General features: G+C 43.9%; 1 protein-coding gene and 1 non-coding gene across 2 annotated transcripts in view; both read right to left on the bottom strand.

The window, feature by feature from the left end:
• ZNF185 (zinc finger protein 185 with LIM domain) overlaps positions 1 to 21,340 on the bottom strand; it is a 150,285-nt gene that overhangs the window by 106,434 nt on the left and 22,511 nt on the right. The window lies entirely within an intron of this gene.
• Positions 13,105 to 13,242, bottom strand: LOC119930173. Its single transcript, XR_005451661.1, has one exon. It is a non-coding gene; the product is annotated as a small nucleolar RNA SNORA7 (small nucleolar RNA).

Genomic DNA, 21,340 nt, shown 5'->3' with positions numbered 1-21,340 from the left:
TCCCTACCCAACAGTGGGCTCACAATCTAAAACGGGGAGACAGAGAACAAAACCAAACATATTAACAAAATAAAATAAATAGAATAGATATGTACAAGCAAGATAAATAGAGTAATAAATATGTACAAACATATATACATATATACAGGTGCTGTGGGGAAGGGAAGGAGGTAAGATGGGGGGAATGGAGAGGGGGATGAGGGGGAGATGATTCTGATGATTTTGACACCTGTCTCCATGTTTTGTTTTGTTGTCTGTCTCCCCCTTCTAATAATAATAATAATAATGGCATTTATTAAGCGCTTACTATGTGCAAAGCACTGTTCTAAGCGCTGGGGAGGTTATAGGGTGATCAGGTTGTCCCACGGGGGGCTCACAGTCTTAATCCCCATTTTACAGATGAGGTAACTGAGGCACAGAGAAGTCAAGTGACTTGCCCAAAGTCACACAGCTGACAATTGGTAGAGCAGGGATTCGAACCCATAACTCTGACTCCAAAGCCCGGGCTCTTTCCACTGAGCCACGCTGCTTCTCTAGAGTGTGAGCCCATTGTTGGGTAGGGACTGTCTCTATATGTTGCCAACTTGTACTTCCGAAGTGCTTGAGTAAGCGCTCAATAAATACGATTCTTCTTCTTCAATCGTGTTTATTGAGCGCTTACTGTGTGCAGAGCACTGTACTAAGCGCTTATTGAATGAATGAATGAATACTAAGCGCTGGGGTAGATCCAAGATAATCAAGTCCCACAGGGTCTCATAGTCTATATGTAGGATGTAATCGAAACAAACACACACACCCACAGAATCATACATGAGTCAGGGAGGCACCGGAGTTGTGAGGACACACAATTCTGATTTTTGAAGCACATCACCTGGCAAAGGAGTGGCTTTTCAACCTTGCTGAATCTCCAGTCTCCTTTCTTTCTCAAGAGACCGGGTGCCTCAGCTTGCCAGCAGGTTATCTAAACATCCAGCCCTCGCTGTGCCAGTGGTGGCTAGAGCCTTGCCAGCCATAGTTTGGGCATGTTGGGGGTGTTTGGGCTGTGGGGGCCTGGCACGGTTAATTTTGTGCTTGTTTTTCCAGGGCTGAATCACTCAACCTCACTTTAAGTCAGCCAGCCCTGTCCTGTCCGGACAGATCCACAGATCGCTTCAGTTCCTCTGCCGTGCAGTCAGTGGAATATATTGAATGGTTTGTGAAGGAATTCTTCCGTAATTAGGGCCCTTTGCTTTGGGTTTAACTGAATTTTACCACGAAAACATTGTTTTAAAATGAAACTATTTCTTAAATATGAATTTTGTCTCAAATCCATTCATTCATTCAATCGTATTTATTGAGCGCTTACTGCGTGCAGACCACTGAAGAAAGCGCTTGGGAAGTACAAGTTGGCAACATATAGAGACGGTCCCTACCCAACAACGGGCTCACAGTCAAATATTATTTGAAGGTTTAATTTAAGAAAGATAAGTAAGATATACCCGTATCAAGACCATAAGCTCTAGACCGTAAGCTCCTTGTGGTCAGAAATTGGGTCTACCAACTTTATTGTATTACACTCTCCCAAGTGGTTAGTTTGGGCTCTGCACAGTGTGATCACTCAGTAAATACCACTGATTAATCAAACTATTTGGGATACCCAACTAGTTTTTATATCTGAGAAAGAAAGTAGGAAGGAGGTCCCTGGGACAGAAGGAGGATCAAGCCCTTCTCCCATAAGCAGCAACTTCCAGTCCTCAAAATCAGTTCTAAATTGAACCCGTAAAATTTCCCCCACCATTTTCCCTGAGAAAACCTGAATGGATTAAACACTGAATTCAGAAGCCACTTGTGAGGCACACTCATGATTAAACCATCTCTTGTTAGAATAGGGTGTCCAATTTTGGCCTAGTGGAAAGACCACAGGTCTGGCAGTCGGAAGACCTGGGTTCTAATTCTGGCTCCACTACTTACCTGCTGTGTGACCTTGTATAAGTCACCTTTTCTGTGGTTCAGTTCCTTCATCTGTTATCCCTCCTATTGAGATTGGGAGTTCCATGTGGGACCTGATTATCTGGTATCTACCCCACTGCTCAGTACAGTGCTTGGCATGTAATAGGAGTTAAACAAATACCACCAAAAAAAAATTGCTCACCATACTTAAAGAAGGATGGAAAGATATCAATCAATGGTATTTATTGAGTACTTGGGCAGAACACTATACTAAGCTCCGGAGCACAATACTAAGCTTTTGGGAGAGTACTATAAAACAGAATTAGCAGATACATTCCCTGACCATAATGAGCTTACTGTCCAGAGATAGAAAAATGTTCAGAGGATGAGAAAAATAACTACAGGGGTCCTATGAGGAAAGGTCAAAGGAATTAAGATTATTTAGCCTGAAGAAGACAAAGCTAAACTACATCTTAACTGTCTCCCAGAATATGAAAGCAGAGAAGCAGGGTGGCTTAGTAGAAAGAGCTCGGGCTCGGGAGTCAGGGTTCGTGGGTTTGAATCCCGGCTCTGCCACTTGTCAGCTGTGTGACTTTGGGCAAGTCACTTAACTTCTCTGTGCCTCAGTTACCTCAACTGCAAAATGGGGATTAAGACTGTGAGGCTCACGTGGGACAACTGATAACCTCGTATCCACCCCAGCCCTTAGAACAGTGCTTGACACATAGTAAATGCTTAACAAATACCATTATTATGAAGGGTTATAAAAAGAAACATGCTGACGATGATTCTCCATGTTTCTTTGTCCACTGTTCTCCATGGTCTCAAAGGAAATGGGTTTCCATTAAAGTAGGAGAGATTTTGAGTGGAAATAAAGAAGAACTTAACTGGTACTGTAATTCAACTCTGGGACAGGTCATCAAGGAAAATAGCAGGGTCCCCTCATGGAATTGAATGTCTAAGTCATTCACTGGCCTGAAGCTAGGGAACTCGATCAGTCAATGGTATTTAGTAAATGCTTACTTTACTTATTCAGTGCTTGAGGGTGAATAATACAAGGGAGTCGGTAGTTGTGATTCTTTCCCACAAGGTTCTTACAGTCTAAGGTGGGAGACAGACATTAAGTTATAGATGGGGGAAATAGTAGAAAAATAATGATATGGACGTATGTGCTGTGGGGCTGGGGTGAGTTTCAAAGTACTCAGGGAGTTCACAGCCAAGTGCCTAGTTGATGGTGAGAGGAAGGTAGAGAGAGGAAATTAGGACTTAGGGAAGGCCTTTTGGAGGAAATAATATTTTAGGAGGGTTTTGAAGGTGGGGAGAGCAGCGGACTTGACCACCAAATATTCTCTGATAGTCCTTTCCAACTCTGTGATCCTATAAAATGCGCACGGAGGAATGAAGGCTAATGTAACAGCCATTTGGGATAAAGGGAAAAAAAGGGAAGAAGAGTTGTTTTTTTATAGTATTTGCGAAGTGCTCACTATGTGTCAAGCCCTGTACTACACACTGGGGCAGATACAGTCCCTGTCCCACTTGGGATTCACTGTCCAAGTTGGAGCAGAAGAGGTATTCAATCCTTATTTTACAGTTGAAGCAACTGAGGCACTGAGACCTCAAGGTCACCAAGCAGATAAGTGGCTGAGCTGGGACTAGAACCCAGGGCCTCTGACACTTAGGCCCGTGCTCTAGTCACTAAGTCACACTGCCTGTGCAAACAGTAATTGGCTATACAGAGCCAGGCTGGGGTGGGTCTCCCAATTAGCCTTGGGGGCAGGTAGGGAGCAAGATTCCCCTGGGAGAGGCTCCTTTGCCAGGAGTGGAGGAGGATCTGTGCCCACGCAGCCTCTGTTCGCAGACCCCGGGGGGCACTGGCAGCCGGGAGAACCCCAAGTTCATCCCTCTTCTCCCACTCCTTTTTGCATCACCCTTGCACTTTAAAAAAAAAATGATATTTGTTAAGCACTTACCGTGTTCCAGGCACTATACTAGGCTCTGGGGTAGATACAAGCTAATCAGGTTGTCCCACGTGGGGCTCACCGTCTTAATCCCCATTTTACAGATGAGGTAACCGGGGCACAGAGAAGTTAAGTGACTTATGCAAGGTCACACAGCAGAAAAATAATGGGGCAGGGAGTAGAAACCAGGTCTGATTTTCAAGCCCATGTTGGATTAATAGCCTTTATTCACCTCACCCTCAGCACCATAGCACTTATGTTTCCTAGCAATTATTTATTTATTTATTTATTTATGTTAGCATCTGCTTTCCCTCTAGACTATAAGCTTGTTGTGGGCAGTGAATGTTTCTACCGAATCTGTTACACTGTACTCTCCTAAGTGCTTAGTACAGTGCTCTGCACACAGTAAGTGCTCAAGTGCTTTCTAGACCGTGAGCCCACTTTCTAGACTGTGAGCCCACTGTTGGGTAGGGACCGTCTCTATATGTTGCCAACTTGGACTTCCCAAGCGCTTAGTACAGTGCTCTGCACACAGTAAGCGCTCAATAAATACGATTGAATGAATAAATACGATTGATGACTAGAGAACTGATGACGACTGGAGAAGCAGCATGGCTCAGTGGAAAGAGCTCAGGCTTTGGAGTCAGAGGTCATGGGTTCGAATCCCTACTCCACCATATATCTGCTGTGTGACCTTGGGCAAGTCACTTAACTTCTCTGAGCCTCAGTTACCTCATCTGTAAAATGGGGATTAAGACTGTGAGCCCCACGTGGGACAATTTGATCGCCTTGTATCCCCCCCAGCACTTAGAACAGTGCTCTGCACATAGTAGGTGCTTAACAAATGTCGTTATTATTATTATTATTATGACTCTCAGAAGTTGCTGGCAACAATTAATTGGCTACATTCTCCCCATCTCTATCCCATGCAACACCTTGCCTTCCATGATGGTGATATGTCATTCTGGCAAGTGATGTTTCTGACTTTTCAGTCCTGTCAGGACTCCAGGAGATCTTTTGATTCTCAGAGAGGTGTTCCTTTCCCTGGATCAACAGCAGCCCGGTAGAGCGGACAGTACTGAAGCGTGAAAAAGCCCCAAATGCTGTCTGGTAATCAGGCAGATAGTCAACTATCAACTATTTAGCCCCAAACAGTAGCATGGCCTAATGGAAAGAGTACAGGCCTTAGAGTCAGAAGACCTGGGTTCCAATCCCAGCTCTGCCACGTCTGCTATGTGACCTTAAGCAAGTCACTTCACTTCTCTGGGCCTCAATTACCAATCCAAGCTCTGCCGCATGTCTGCTATGTGACCTTAAGCAAGTCACTTCACTTCTCTGGGCCTCAATTACTTCATCTGGAAAATGGGGATTAAGAATGTGAGCCCCACTAGGAAAATGGATTTGGGTTAACCTCATTGTTAGGTTAACAACAACTGTTGGGTCAATCTACCCCATTGTTTAGTACAGTGCCTGGCTCATAGTAAACACTTAATAAATACCATTAAAAAATCCCCCCAAAACAATATAATTTTCTTCAGGAAAGTTATCTTTAAAAATAGACATGGCCCATCCATTTTTCACGGAAAAATAACGTACAAAAAACAAATATGAAGGGAAAGCTTCCTCACTTACAACTCTAGGAAGGATAAATTTTGAAGTCACAATGGGGTGTGCCCAGTTCCATTTTGAGTTAGGCTAAGTGGAAAGAAGGCAGTGCCATGGCTGCTGTCACCTTCTTCTGGTCAAACCAGCTGAGCCACATTCTCTGGGATTGACACGAAAGACGGTGGAGCTCAGACTTGTGCTCACGTTCAAACGTACACTCTTTCACCCACATCATGGACCCAAGGTTTAGATGCTCACACACACACACACACGTCATGGATATGGAGCCCAATTAGACCGAAGGGAGACCAAAGCTGTTCTGATATCATATGCCTCTCCCACTGCTGTTTCCCTTTATGACATTAATTAATCAGTGGTATTTATCGAGTGGTCGTTATGGGCAGGGAACGTGTCTGCTAATTCTGCTGTATTGCACTCTCCAAGCCCTTAATACAGTGCTCTGTACGTAATAAGCACTCAATAAATACTATTGATTGATGGATTGCTTACTGTAAGCAGAGCACTGAATTAAGCTCTTGGGAGATACACAGTAAAAGAGTAGAGTAGATAATCCCTGCCCATAAGAGTTGACAGACAAGAAGGACAGACAGAAATTAAAATAAATTACAGATGGGTTTGTACAAAACTACCTTGGGGCTGGGGAAGGGGTGAAAATCCAGGTGATATCATTTCACTGCATTCAAATGGAGGTCCATCAGTCAAAAAAACTGATTTGAATGGGCTGAACCATCAATTCACCAACAATATCTCTTGAGCACTTACTCTATATAGAACAGTGTACTAAGCACTGGGGAAAGTGAAGTAGAGTTAATAGAAACTATCTCTGCTGTCAGAGGACATGTGACTGTCTCCAGTCCATTTATATTCTTAGACTGTGAGCCCCTTTAGGGCCAGGGACTGTGCCTCATTCATTCATTCATTCGTACATATTTATGGAGCGCTTAATGCGTGCAGAGCACTGTACTAAGTGCTTGGGAAAATACAAAACCACAATGAACAGTGACATTCCCTGCCCACAGTGAGCTCACAGTCTAGAGCGGGGGAGACAGACATCAATTCAAGTGCATAAAATGAGGTACCCACTGTGTATTCTTGCCCAATGCTCAGTAGAGTTCACTGAACCCAGTATTTAATAAATACAATTACCTCTATGTGTCCTGCCCTGTGGAGCTGTATTGCTGTGGTACTACTATAAGCAGTGGTGGTGATCACATCGCCGTCATCATCATCAGTGGTATTTATTGAGCACTATCTGTCTGCACTTGGGAAAGTACAATACAAGAGAGTCGGTACACATGATCCTTGACCACAAGGAGCTTACAGTCTTCGGGAAGACTTTTAATCACAATCTCCTAAAGCTCTGCCCTGTTCTGTCATTCATTCATTCATTCATTCATCCATTCAATCGCATTTACTGAGCGCTTACTGTGTGCAGAGCACTGTACTAAGCACTTGGAAGGTATAATTTGGCAACAGGAGGAAGAGTCAAGCAGAGGCCTACCCATTCCATTCCTAGCTTGGGCTCACAATCTAAGAGGTGGTTTATCCCCATTTTACAGATGAGAAAACAGGGGCCCAGAGATAGGAGGTGACTTGCCTGAGTTCGCCCAGCAGGACGGTGGTTGCCGTAGCATTAGAACCCATATCTCCTGTCTCCCGGTCCCACGCTCTTTCCAAAAGGCCAGATTTCCATTTTCAGCTGTTTGCCTAAGCATCCCCATTTAGAAGTATGTCTCAATCCCCTCTCGGTGTAGCATCTGGAGAGTTTCCAGTCCTCTACCGGTTTCGACTAGGGGAGGGAGAGGGAAGCAGAGGCCTACCCATTCCATTCCTAGCTTGGCCAGTGGCTAGCGAGTAGAAAGCCATTTGCTACAAGTCAAAACTCACCCGTGCTGGGCAGCAGCGGCACGGGAGCGAGTCGAGGGCGGAGACTCGAGTTTACTGCGCGGATGGAGGCAGTCGTAAACCACTTCCAGATTTTTACCAAGAAAACTCTAGGGATCCACTATCAGAACGATTGCAGATGGAGGTGTGGCATTCTGGGAGAGGGATTGATAATAATAATAATAATGATGGCATTTATTAAGCGCTTACTATGTGCAAAGCACTGTTCTAAGTGCTGGGGAGGTTACAAGGTGATGAAGTTGTCCCACGGGGGGCTCACAGTCTTAATCCCCATTTTACAGATGAGGTAACTGAGGCACAGAGAAGTTAAGTGATTTGCCCAAAGTCACACAGCTGACAATTGGCGGAGCCGGGATTTGAACCCATGGCCTCTGACGCCAAAGCCCGTGCTCTTTTCCGCTGAGCCACGCTGCTTCTCGATGATGATGGTAATTGTTAAGAGGTGCCAAGCACTGTACTAAGCGCTGGGTTGATACAAGCAACCAAATTAGACACAGTCCCTGTCCCATGTGGGGCTCACAGTCTCAATCCCCATTTTACAGATGAGGTAAGTGAGGCCCAGAGACGTGAAGTGACTTGCCTAGGGTCACACAGCAGACAAGTGGTAGAGCTGGGATAATAACCCATGTCTTTCTGATTCCTAGGCCCGTGCTCTAGCCATTATGTCACGCTCCTTCCCCAGATGTATCCATGTATCCCCTTCTGGACTGTGAGCCCATTGTTGGGTAGGGACCATCTGTATATGTTGCCAACTTGTACTTCCCAAGAGCTTAGTACAGTGCTCTGCACATACTAAGTGCTCAATAAATACGACTGAATGAATGAATGAATCCATGGAGCCGCTGTGGGTCGGCAATGACTCGACAGCAAAAGACAAGATTATTATTATTGCTAAGCAGTCCACACTGAGACACAGCTGGAAGGGAAAATAAATGCAATCTGAGGTGATGGCGCAGAATATCTTCAAGACCTCAATAGCAGCAGAGAACACTGTACCTTCATCTTATTTCATAAATCATTGAATAACTTACAAGGGCTTAGGTAAACCTTTCCTTCCTATTGGAAAAATTGTGCTGTGCAGATTGAAGAATTCAGTGAGGGTTTTTCTGCAATATGTTCCTGGTGAAAATCTTTGGCTCTGTGTAGGGCTCCCCATCAATCAATCAATCAGTGGTATTTATTGAGCGCTTGCTATGTGCCGAACACTGTACTAAGTGCTTGGGAGAGTACATTGTTCCCTGCTCATTAGGGGCAGGGAAAGTGTCTGCTAATTCTGTGTGGCCTAGTGGAGCAAGCCCGGACCTGGGTTCTAATCCCCGGCTCTGCCACTTGTCTGCTGTGTGACCTTGGACAAGTCACTTCACTTTTCTGGGCCTCAGTTACCTCACCTGTAAAATGGGGATTGAGACGGTGAGCCCAGGTGGGACAGGGACTGTGTCCAACCCGATTTGCTTGTATTCATTCATTCATTCAATCATCATCATCATCATCATCAATCGTATTTATTGAGCACTTACTGTGTGCACAGCACTGTACTAAGCGCTTGGGAAGTACAAGTTGGCAACATTCAATCATATTTATTGAGCGCTTACTGTGTGCAGAGCACTGTACTAAGCGCTTGGGAAGTACAAGTTGGCAACATTCAATCGTATTTATTGAGCGCTTACTGAGTGCAGAGCACTGTACTAAGCACTTGTATGCGCCCCAGGACTTATTAAAGAGGCTGCACATAGTAAGTGCTTAACAAATACTATTATTATTATTAATTATTATTATGTGGGACAGGGACTGTGTTCAACCCAATTAGCTTGTATCTACCCCAGCACCTAAAACAGGGCTTGAAACATAGAAGGTGCTTAAACAAATACCATCATCATCATCCTCAGTGCCTGGCACATAGTAAGCGCTTAACGAATGCCATCATTATTATTATTATTATTATCCTCATCATCAATGAGTGATTATAACAGAGTTGGTAGACATATTCCCTGCTCATGATGGACTTACAGTCTAGAGGGTAGAAGACCCATGTGCAGAGCTTATTATTGGCCAAAAATGACCATGGACTTTAAGACACTCAATCTGCTCTCTCCCTCCTACTTATCATCTCTCTTCTCTCATGATATCCTAGTTTGTACTCTTTCCTCCTTTCAAAAACTAACCTCTTCACTACTCTTCCTTCTCCATCTTTCAATCAATCAATCATATTTATTGAGCGCTTACTGTGTGCAGAGCACTGTACTAAGAGCTTGGGAAGTACAAGTTGGCAACATATAGAGACAGTCCCTACCCAGCAGTGGGCTCACAGTCTAAATGGGGGAGACAGAGAACAAAACCAAACATAATAACAAAATAAAATGAATAGAATAGATATGTACAAGTAAAATAAATAAATAAATATATAGAGTAATAAATATGTACAAACATATATACATATATACAAATATATATAAATATAAATATATACAAACATATATATACATATATTCCATCCTCTAGAATGTATGCATCTGGTGGGAAGGGGGACTCTATCTGCTAAATCTGATATATTGCACTTTCTCAATACGTACAGTGCTCCAAACACAAGAAGTGCTCTATAAGTATGATTAATGGATTTAACCCCCATCGAGTTCAAGCATTGCCAACCCCCTCCCTGAAATCCTCTGCCCCTTCAAATCCAACAGACCAGAGAAACAGAATGGCCTAGTCCCGGCTCCACCATTTGTCGGCCTTGTGACCTTCGTGACTTCATTTCTCTGTGCCTCAATTACCTCACCTGTAAAATGGGGATTAAGACTGTGAGGCCTATGGGAGACAGGGGCCGTGTCCAATCTCATTATCTTGTATCTAGCCTCGAGCTTAGTACAGTGCTTGGCATGTAATAAGCACTTGAAAAATGCCATTAAACAAGTATTGTAATCCCGATTTTACAGATGAGGAAACTGAGGCATATTGAAGTCAACTGGCAGCCCAAGGTCACACAGGAGGCAAATGGCTTTGTATAAGCACAGGCTTTGTGGAAACAGGCCAGAGGCAGAGAGGAGGGATGAACCTGGAGTCAAGGAGTCAATCAATTATACTTATTGAACACTTACAGTGTGCAGAGCACTGTACTAAACACATGGGAGAGTACAGTATAACAACACAACAGACACATCCCCTGTCCACAGTGAGTTTACAGTCCAGAGAGGTGCCCAGGAGGGTGGGGAGTGTATTATGAGGACAATGCAGATTCCCAGGGAATGGAAATAACATGGCAGCAGAACCCAACACCATCTTTAAATCAACTACAAGGACAAGGGTTATTACTGCTGGAATTCTATTTTAATTCCCTATTATAGGTGCCACAGGGAGGCCATAAAAACCTCTGGATATACTAGATTTTTTTCCCTTTGAAGTATGGGATATAAATATTTCATGACACTGTTAACAAGATGTGCTTTAAAATTCACTGTATGCATCAATTTATTTTTGTATGTGAGGATGTGAGCTCATTATGGGCAGGGAACATGTCATTATATTGTTATATTGTACTCTCCCAATTGATTAGTACAGTGTTCTGCACACAGAAAGCGCTCAATAAATACGATTGACTGACTGAAGAGATGATTGTAAACTTCTCAAGGACAGGGACTGTCCTGGTAAAGTGCTCAGTAAATGCTGCTGTCATTCAGAACTTGAATAATAATCACAGTAATAATAATAATTATGATATTTGTTAAGCACTTACTATTTGCCAGGCACTGTATGAAGCGCTGAGGTGGATACAAGCAAATCAGATTGGACACAGTCCCTGTCCCGCATAGGGTTCACAGTCTTATTCCCCAGTTTACAGATGAGGTAACTGAGGCACAGAGAAGTGAAGTGACTTGCCCAAGGTCATTCACCAGACAAATGGTGGAGCTGGGATTAGAACGCATGACCTTCTGACCCCCCAGGCCCGTGGTATATCCACTATGCCTTGCTAATGATGTGCGGTATTTATTAAGATACAAGTAACTGTCCCATAGGAGGATCACAGTTAAGGGGGTGGGAGAACACATGAGGCACAGAGAAGTTAAGTGACTTGCCCGAGGTCACTCAGCAGACAAGTGGCAGAATAGGATTATTCATCAGAATAGGATTATTCATTCATTCATTCATTCAATCATATTTATTGAGTGCTTACTGTGTGCAGAGCACCGTACTAAGCGCTTGGGAAGTACAAGTTGGCAACATATAGAGACAGTCCCTACCCAACAGTGGGCTCACAGTCTAGAAGGGGGAGACAGAGAACAAAACATGTTAACAAAATAAAATAAATAGAATATGTACAAATAAAATAGAGTAATAAATATGTACAAACATATATACAGGTGCTGGGATTAGATCCCAGAGTCTCCCAACTCCCAGGCCCACGCTCTTTCTACTAAGATAGATGTCTATCTTCTTAAACTGTACCAGGGCTCTAATCCCAGCTCTAAATCCCGTGTGTCTGCTGTGTGACTTCCGACACACCACTTAACTTCTCTGTGCCTCAGTTTCCTCAGCTTCAAAATGGAGTTTCAATACCTGTTCCCCCTCTCAAGCTATGAGGCCCACATGGGACAGGATCTGTGTCCAACTTGATTACCCCAGAGCTCAGAACAGTGCTTGACACATAGTAAGCCATTAACAAATACCTTTAAAAAATCCCTAAAAACTATGAATTATAGCTCTAGGTGTTTAGGCTCACAGATGGTCGACTTCTTTTTAGTCTATCATTAGTGGTTACATTTAGTCATCAGAGCTGGGGGCCGGGCTCTGACGTTAGGCGGCGAGGCCAGGACCGGCCGGTGAGTGGTCGCCCACTGGGCCTCCGAGTTCACCCCGCTTCTTCCCCGGGGTCCTCTCCCCTCCCCCTTTAATTATGATACAAAGTAAGCACTTACTAGGTGCCAAACTCTGTGCTAAACAAGGCCCAACATTTAGATCAGTGCTTTGCCCATAGGAAGCGCTTAACAAATAACAGTGATAGTGATGGCATTTGTTAATCACTTACTACGTGCAACAGAAATGGCATTTATTAAGCGCTTACTATGTGCCAAGCACTGTTCTAAACCCTGGGGCGGTTACAAGGCGATCAGGTTGTCCCACATGGGGCTCACATTCATCATCTTCTCTATATCATCACAGCACCCGTATATATGTATATATGTTTGTACATATTTGTTGCTCTATTTATTTATTTATTTTACTTGTACATATCTATTCTATTTGTTTTATTTTGTTAATATGTTTGGTTTTGTTCTCTGTCTCCCCCTTTTAGACTGTGAGCCCACTGTTGGGTAGGGACTGTCTCTATATGTTGCCAATTTGTACTTCCCAAGCGCTTAGTACAGTGCTCTGCACATAGTAAGCACTCAATAAATATGATTGATGATGATGTAAACACAGTTCTCTTCCCACAAAATTGAGATTCTATTGTTGTTTATTATGTCTTTGGGAAATTCGTCTTGGCTTTTATGCCGTCGAGTCGTTTCCGACCCATTGCAACTCCACGGACACGTCTCTCCCAGAACGTCCTGCTCTCCATCATCAATAGCTCTGGTAGTGGATCCAAAGAGTTTTCTTGGTAAAAATCCAGAAGTGATTTACCGTTGCCGCCTTCCACGCTGTAAACTCGACTCTCTCCCACACTACTGCTGTCCAGCACGGGTGAGTTTTGACTTGTAGCAGGTTATCTTCCACTCACTAGCCACTGCCCAAGCTAGGAATGGAATGGGTAGGCCTCTGTTTGACTCTCCCTCCTGTAGCCCAGACTGGTAGAGGACTGGAAACTCTCCAGGTGCGACCCTGAGAGGGGTTTGGAAATTTACACAGAGCCTTTTCTCACAGACCTATGAATCCCCGTCTTCGCAGTTCTAACTGAATCAACCTTCATCCATGATGCTTAAGTGAATTTAAATGTGTTTCCATTGTTCATAGATTCCATTACTCTGACATCCAAATTAATGGTCTATCATTTTTCCAAGGCTAAACTTCTTTAGTGGGACTGTAGCCTGGTAACTAGAATGTCTATAAAACAGTCTGCACTCGTGGGAAGAAATGCTGTGGATAAACACAGAGCATGTAGCCTTTTAATAGTGAGAACTGTCACTAAACACTGTGATCTAGGTTCAGACAGGTCTTGGAGCCTTCCAGGGAGGAGACTTTTAAAAGGGGAGTGAAAGGGGAGGGTCAGAAGTAAACAGGGGAATGAGGAGGAATGCAAAGAGAGAAAATTAGATTGGTTTTCAGTGCAATGCTGACATTGAGAATGTTTGTACCTGGACTGATCCCAAGAAAAAGAAAAGTGTCCCCCAGTAAGTGAGAAAACTTTTTCATTTCTGGGAATGAGCTAGAGGTTGGGTCTGGCTAATTTGGACACTACTGACTGCTCTGTCTTGGTTTAAGGTGTTGATAATAAGAGCTGTGGTTTTTGCTAAGCGTTTACTATGTGCCAAGCACTGTGCAAAACACTGGGTTATATATGAGATAATCAGATCGGACACAGTCCCTGCCCCCTGTGGGGTTCTCGATCTAAGTAGGAGGGAGGACTGGTACTGAGTCCCCATTTTATAGATGACGAAACCGAGGCCCAGACATGTTAAGTGACTTGTCCAAGGTCACCTAGCAGGCAGGCGGTGGAGTCAGGATTAGAACCCAGATCTCCTGATTCCCAGTCCTGTGGTCTTAACATTAGGCCACTCTACTTCTCTAGATGGCAAACTCCTCGAGGGTGAGAATCATGTCTACCATATCTATTATTTTGTACTCTTTCAAGCACTTAGAACAGGACTTGACACATAATAAATGCTTAACAAATACCATTAAAAAAAGCACTTGGTAAAGTAAATACCTTTGATAGATAGATTGAGTCTGTTTCACACTTTTAGCCACTTGGAAAATGGCTGGGAGCTTTACAGGTGGTGCTCTAATTACCTTTCAGAGTCAGCTGAAAATGATAAAATTATAGCCTTCCAGTTGGACAGGCTCTTGAGATCTCCAAACCCCTGCCTCCAGGCAGAAAGATGATTCAACCATCTAGGACAGATGGGTGTCTTCTTATTTTCTTAAAATTCTTCAGGAATGAAGATACTCCAACCTTTCCCACAGTAGCCTATTCCAGTATTTTCCTGCTCTCCCTCTCCCTTAGAGTGTGAGCCCCATGAATGACAGAGACGGTGCCTGATCTGTATATCTGCATCTTCCCCAGTTTTATTGCAGCACTTGGAATGCAGTAAGAGCTTAACAAATGCTCCAATTATTTTATTACCCTGACAATGAAGAATTCTCTTTCCTGCCTAAATGAAATCTCTTGCTTTTATTTTTCTTTTTATTTTCTCACGTTCAGTCCTCCAGGAACCTGAAGGATGACTGGGCTGCTGGTTCTTTTAAAACACTTCCTGTTCTTGAAGCCGGTGACATCGTTATTATTAATATTATTATTATTAAATTATCCCTTTGCTTTCTCTTCTCCACAGTGAGTCCGCTTCTTAATTTTCTCATTGGACCTACAGTCTTACCCTTCATTCATTCATTCAATTGTATTTATTGAGCCCTTTCTGTATGCAGAGCACTGTACTAAGCACTTGGAAAGTACAATTTGGCAACAGAGACAATCCCTACCCAACAATGGGCTCACTGTCTAGAAGGGGGGAGACAGACAACAAAACAAAACAAGTAGACAGGCATCAATAGCCTCAATATAAATAAATAGAATTATAGATATATGGACTTCAGTTGTAATGTGTTCCCTCTCTCTGGAAACTTTCTAACTTCCACATATCCTTTTGCCAGTTTGCTGACCAAAACTGACTCGATAATCTAACAAGAGAGGTGGTCAGTACGGAATAGAGCAGAAGGAGCAGAAGGCTCTGCCACTTGTCTGCTGTGTGATCTTGGGTGAGTCACTTAACTTCTTTGTGCCTCAGTTACCTCACCTGTAAAATGGGGATTAAATCTTCCTCCTCCAATTTTGGCTCAGTGGAAAGAGCACGGGCTTTGGAGTCAGGGGTTCAAATCCCGGCTCCGCCACTTGTCAGCTGTGTGACTTTGGGCAAGTCACTTCACTTCTCTGGGCCTCAGTTCCCTCATCTGTAAAATGAGGATGAAGACTGAGCCCCACGTGGGACAACCTGATCACCTTGTATTCCCCCCCCCCAGTGCTTTGCACATAGTAAGCGCTTAACAAATGCCATTATTATTATTATTATTAGACCGTGAATCCCATGTGGGACGGGGCTGGGTCCAATTTGACTAACTTGTATCTACCTCAGTGCTTAGAACTGTACTGGAAACATGGTAAGCATTTAAGCAATACATAGTTAAGGATCATTTCCCTTGCAGACCACAATCTTATTAATATCATAGGGATGATATGGGAAACCACCTGGGTGTTTCGTCTCTGCAGAGCGGTCTAGGGGAAAAAGCACAGAACTTGGAGCCAAGAGACAGAGACTCTAATCCTGGCTCCACCACTTGCTTGCTGGGTGACCTTGGGCAAGTCAATAAACTTCTCTAACAGAGCCTTTAAGTTCAAGGTGAAGTAAAGTAGAAATAATAGTAATATTACCATAAGTCTGTAAGGTGATTTTCTTTTTCCCAAGTGCTCTTGCAACATATATCTCATTTTGTCCTTATCATACTCCAGGGAGGTAAAGGGAGGCCTGCAAAATGGGGATTTAAATAATTGCTCTCCCTTCCCTTTTCACTGAAAGCTTCATGTGGGACAGGCACTGTGCCCAATCTGATGATACCTCAGCACTTAGACCAGTGTTTGACACATACTAAGCACTTAAGAGATACCACAATTATTAATAGATCTACAGACTATTTCTGGAATGGATCCCATTAATTCTCACACCACCTCTGCAAGGAAAAGGATCTGTTGTGTAATGGGAAGAAAATGCATATCGTACTCTCCCAATACAATGCTCAGCGCTCAGTAAATATGATTGATATTGAACATGGGCTGAGTCAGGAGATCTGGTTTTAGCATCACGTCTGACACTGAGTGTGTGACCTTGAGGCAGTCACTATCTCTCTTTACTCAATTTTCACAAGGGTGAAATAATGTCTGCCTCCCTTTACCTCCCTGGAGTATGATAAGGACAAAATGAGATATATGTTGCAAGAGCACTTGGGAAAAAGAAAATCACCTTACAGACTTATGGTATCATTACTATTATTTCTACTTTACTTCACCCTGAACTTAAAGGCTCTGTTAGAGAACACTAGGATCACCTGACTGCAATAACTAAGCCTTTCTCTAGAGAAAGGCAATTTAACCAAGCATTCATTATCGAAAGGGGTTTCTGCTCTAGAAAGGAGTGTATACAAAATAACAAAAATGATTCTCTATCTATAACAAATTATCTTCCTTCAACAAAGCTCCCAAATTCAGTCCAGAATTACAGGGTGGAAGAGACTTATGGGTGCCTTCCCTGCACGTCGTAATGTGAGATGCTTTTGAGGATTACGGATAAGGGATTTGGGTCCCTTTAATTTTGTGGAAAGAAACTTTGGTGAGGTAGGCAGTTTCACAGCTCTGAGGAGGAAAAAGAAAGTTTGCTCCCTGGCTGGTGGAGTTCTCCGCTCCTGAGGTAAAAGAGAAGTCAAAGAGTCTATCCAATCCACCGCCCGGTGACTGCATACAGACAGCACTTTGTTCTGAGAAGCTGGCGTTTCCGGGGCTGGCATGGGGGAGACTAGGTTAAGGCACACAATGCCCTCCTTGCTGGAGAACACTGGATCCCTGTTTGGCTCTCCTGGGATGAGGGGCAGCTGATTAGTTCTGCTCAGAATCAGTTTTAGAGCCTCGAGCGACTCAGTTTCCACAGCCAATCTCCAATCGCAATGAATCACCTGAGTAAGGGGTGGGGCGAGCTGTAGGAAAAGAGGACCGGAGAAGGGCACGGGGAATTCGACTTTAGTCCTTTCTCCAAGAAATATGGCTTTTTACACGTCTCTTCCTAATCACAGGGGCTAAATATCCCTTCCTGGGGATTCTCAATCAATTGGTCAATGGTATTTACTGAGTGCTTACGGTGGGCAGAGCACTGTATTTGTATTAAGCTCTTGGGAGAGTACACTAGTTGGAAGACATGATCCCTCAACTAGCTTACAGTCTAGTGAGTACTCTTCCTGAAGGTCCTTGGGCTCCTTTTGACAGCAAAGCCACAGGATCAGAGCCCCCACTGTGCTGAGTGATTGGTGGAGGTTCTGTAGGGCCTAATCGTTCCTGTTTCCACAAAGTCAAAAATCCTGATTTTTCTCGATGCTTCTTGCTCTCTTTCCACTCCAATCAGAAAGCAATTTGAAAAGAGCTGCCCCTCTAGACTGTAAGCTCCCCGTGGGCAAGGAATGTATCTACCAACCTTGTTTTAGTGTACTCTCCCAAATGCTTAGTACAGAGCTGTGCACACAGCAAGAGCTCAGTAAAAACCACTGATGGATTGGTTGGAGTCTGTGCATATGTATATATGTTTGTACATATTTATTACTCAATTTATTTATTTTACTTGTACATATCTATTCTATTTATTTTATTTTGTTAGTATGTTTGGTTTTGTTCTCTGTCTCCCCCTTTTAGACTGTGAGCCCACTGTTGGGTAGGGACTGTCTCTATGTGTTGCCAACTTGTACTTCCCAATTGCTTAGTACAGTGCTCTGCACACAGTAAGCGCTCAATAAATACGATTGATGATGATGATGATGATGCAGACTCAGACTGTATTTACCGTCTAGGCTTTTGATTGACAGTGAGGACTACAGCGAGTCCTCTAGAGTGGAAACAGAACCCAAGCAGACAATAATCGTAATGATATTCATTCTTTCCATCGTATTTATTGAGCACCTACTGTGTGCAGAGCCCTGTACTAAACATTTGGGAGAGTATGACAATAAACAGACACGTTCCTTGACCGCAACGAGCTTACAGTCTTGTGATGTTTGTTAAGCACTTACTATGAGCCAGACACTGTACAAAGCGCTGGAAAACTAATCAGGGTAGACCCAGTTCACATCCCATATGGGGCTCACACTCTTAATCCCCATTTTATAAATGAGGTAACTGAGGCCTAGAGAAGTTAAAGTGACTTGCCCTAGGTCACACAGCTGAAAAGTGGCAGAAAAGTCTGAGACACAATCTCTCCATCAAGCCAACAGGCTGAGTCTTTGTTCTGGAGAGGAAAGGTTCTTTGGAGGGGAATCTAGGAATAATAATAATAATAATAATGGCATTTATTAAGCACTTACTATGTGAAAAGCACTGTTCTAAGCACTGAGGAGGTTACAAGGTGATCAGGTTGTCCCATGGGGGGCTCACAGTCTTCATCCCCATTTTACAGATGAGGGAACTGAGGCCCAGAGAAGTGAAGTGGCTTGCCCAAAGTCACACAGCTGACAATTGGTGGAGCTGGGATTTGAACCCATGACCTCTGACTCCAAAGCCCGTGCTCTTTCCACTGAGCCACGCTGCTTCGATTCATGTCTTCAAGAATGTTACTTTTCTTGGCATAGTTGCTGAGGGTGAAATGCTCCCTGTTTTTGCCCACTAGATTCATTCATTCAATCGTATTTATTGAGCGCTTGGAAAGCACATTACAGCAGTAGAGGGAGACAATCCCTTCCCACAACCAGCTCACAGTCTAGAGGTTTCAGAGGATTGAAGGGGATGGAAGCCAGATTGGAGGGGGTCCAGGAGAGAGTTGAAGGAGAGGAATTTGAGGCAGAGAGTGGAGATGATTCGTTCAAGGAGTTTGGAGAGGAAAGGTAGGCGGGAGATGGGGCGATAACTGGAGGGGGCTGTGGGGTCCAGGGAGGGCTTATATTATTTAGATTATAAACTGCTTGTGGGCAGATCATGTCCATCAACTGTACTGCATTGAACAACTGTACTGTTTTCTCTCAAGCACTATGAACAGTGCCCCTATGAAGTCTAGCATACTATGTTAAGGTCTTCTAGACAGTGAGCCCGTTGTTGGGTAGGGACAGTCTCTATATGTTGCCAACTTGTACTTCCCAAGCGCTTAGTACAGTGCTCTGCACACAGTAAGCGCTCAATAAGTACGACTGAATGCATGAATAGTATTACGGAAGAGGTACAAACTCACCACCACTTTCCCAGGCTCCTTCTGGATGAAGCAGGGTAGCTTGAAAAGCATATTCAAAGGAATTGTCAGAAACAGCTGGGCTGGAGGTCAATCAATCAATCATTCATATTTAATGAGCTCTTATGGTGTGCACAGCACTCCACCAGAGCTTGGGAGACTTCAATATAATAATATCACAGACACTTTCCCTTTAATAATAATAATAATAATGGCATTTATTAAGCACTTACTATGTGCAAAGCACTATTCTAAGTGCTGGGGAGGTTACAAGGTGATCAGGTTTTTCCACGGGGGGCTCACAGTCTTATTCCCCATTTTACAGACAAGGTCACTGAGGCCCAGAGAAGTTAAGTGGCTTGCCCCAAGTCACACAGCTGACAATTGGTGGAGCCGGGATCTGAACCCATGACCTCTGACTCCAAAGCCCGTGCTCTTTCCACTGAGCCACGCTGCTTCCTTGCCACAAAGAGCTTACAGGATAGAAGGGGAGTCAGACATTAACATAAATAAATTATGGATATTTACACAAGTGCTGTGGGGCTGGGAGATGGGGGATGAATGAAGGGAGCAGAAGGGAGTGGGAGAAGAGGAAAAGGGGGCTTAGTCAGGGAAGGCCTCTTGGAGGAGATGTGCCTTCGATAAAGGTTTGAAGCAGGGGAGAGAAATTGTGTCCGATATGAAGAGGGAGGACGTTCCAGGCCAGACGCAGGATGTAGGCAAGAGGTCGGCTGCGAGATAGACGAGATTGAGGTATACTGAGTAGGATGGTGTTAGAGGATTGAAGTGTGTGGGCTGGGTTGAAGTAGAAGAGTAGCGAGGTGAGGTAGAAAGGGGCCAAGTGACTGATTGCTTTAAAGCTGACGGTTTCTAACTGGGCAGGGTTAGTTTCTGCCCTGGTATTGAGGCCTGACCTGCTTGGCTACCAAACCTCCACGAAGGCTAGGTGCTCATTTTTCATTTTACCTGAAGAGAGGACTTTGGGAGGAGCAGAATTTGAATGGCGTTGGAAGGTGACAGACAGGCTTCAAGAGTGAACAGGTCAGAAAGACCTGATTTGGGGCCTATTCAGACCTGTCTCATTTCTCTAAGTCCGAGGTCAGCGGGGCTGAGTGCCCAGCCCAGAAATTGTGAGGGTGAAAATCATGGCTTTGCCTCCACCCCTAGGAACCCTGAGAACTATGGCTCCTGTCACCATTATGGAGTTGGCACCCATGACTGCGGTTTAATCTCCTCCTTTGCAGGCTCATGTGAAACTCCCAGTCAGTTTTTCTGGCTAATTGGATTCTCCAGCAATCTGAATAAGAAATATTAGCACTGATACCTCAGTTGGACTTGGCTCACATGGGAAGTCAATAAGTACGGATGATGGACCAACCAAAACTACTACAGCTGTTTTGGTTTGACCTGCTCCTCCCAGAAGCTCCCAGCGCCTTTTAAGTGATTCTTACCATAGTGACCCTTAGAAGTAGCTATCATTACCTTTGTTTTACATAAGAGGAAACTGAAGGACACTCTGAACACGGATCATGTCCGCTATCTCTATCGTAGGGTCTCTAAATTATATATTATAAATTATTTATTTATGTTAATACCTGTCTCCCCCTCCAGACTCTAAGTCATCGTGGGCAGGGAATAGGTCTACCATCTCTGTTGTACTGTACTCTCCCAAGAGCTTAGTACGGTGTTCTGCACACAGTAAGCATTCAATAAACCCCCTTGATCCATTGAAAAGATGTAACCATTTTCCGTTCATTGTGCAGCAGTATGAAATGACTAATCAAATGTTAGGTATCATCAGGAAAGGGA

This window comes from Tachyglossus aculeatus, chromosome 6 (genome assembly GCF_015852505.1).
Source record: "Tachyglossus aculeatus isolate mTacAcu1 chromosome 6, mTacAcu1.pri, whole genome shotgun sequence".
NCBI classification, from domain to species: Eukaryota; Metazoa; Chordata; class Mammalia; order Monotremata; family Tachyglossidae; genus Tachyglossus; species Tachyglossus aculeatus.
Note: the sequence above shows the minus strand (reverse complement) of the source record. Positions and strands in the feature narration are given on the sequence as shown.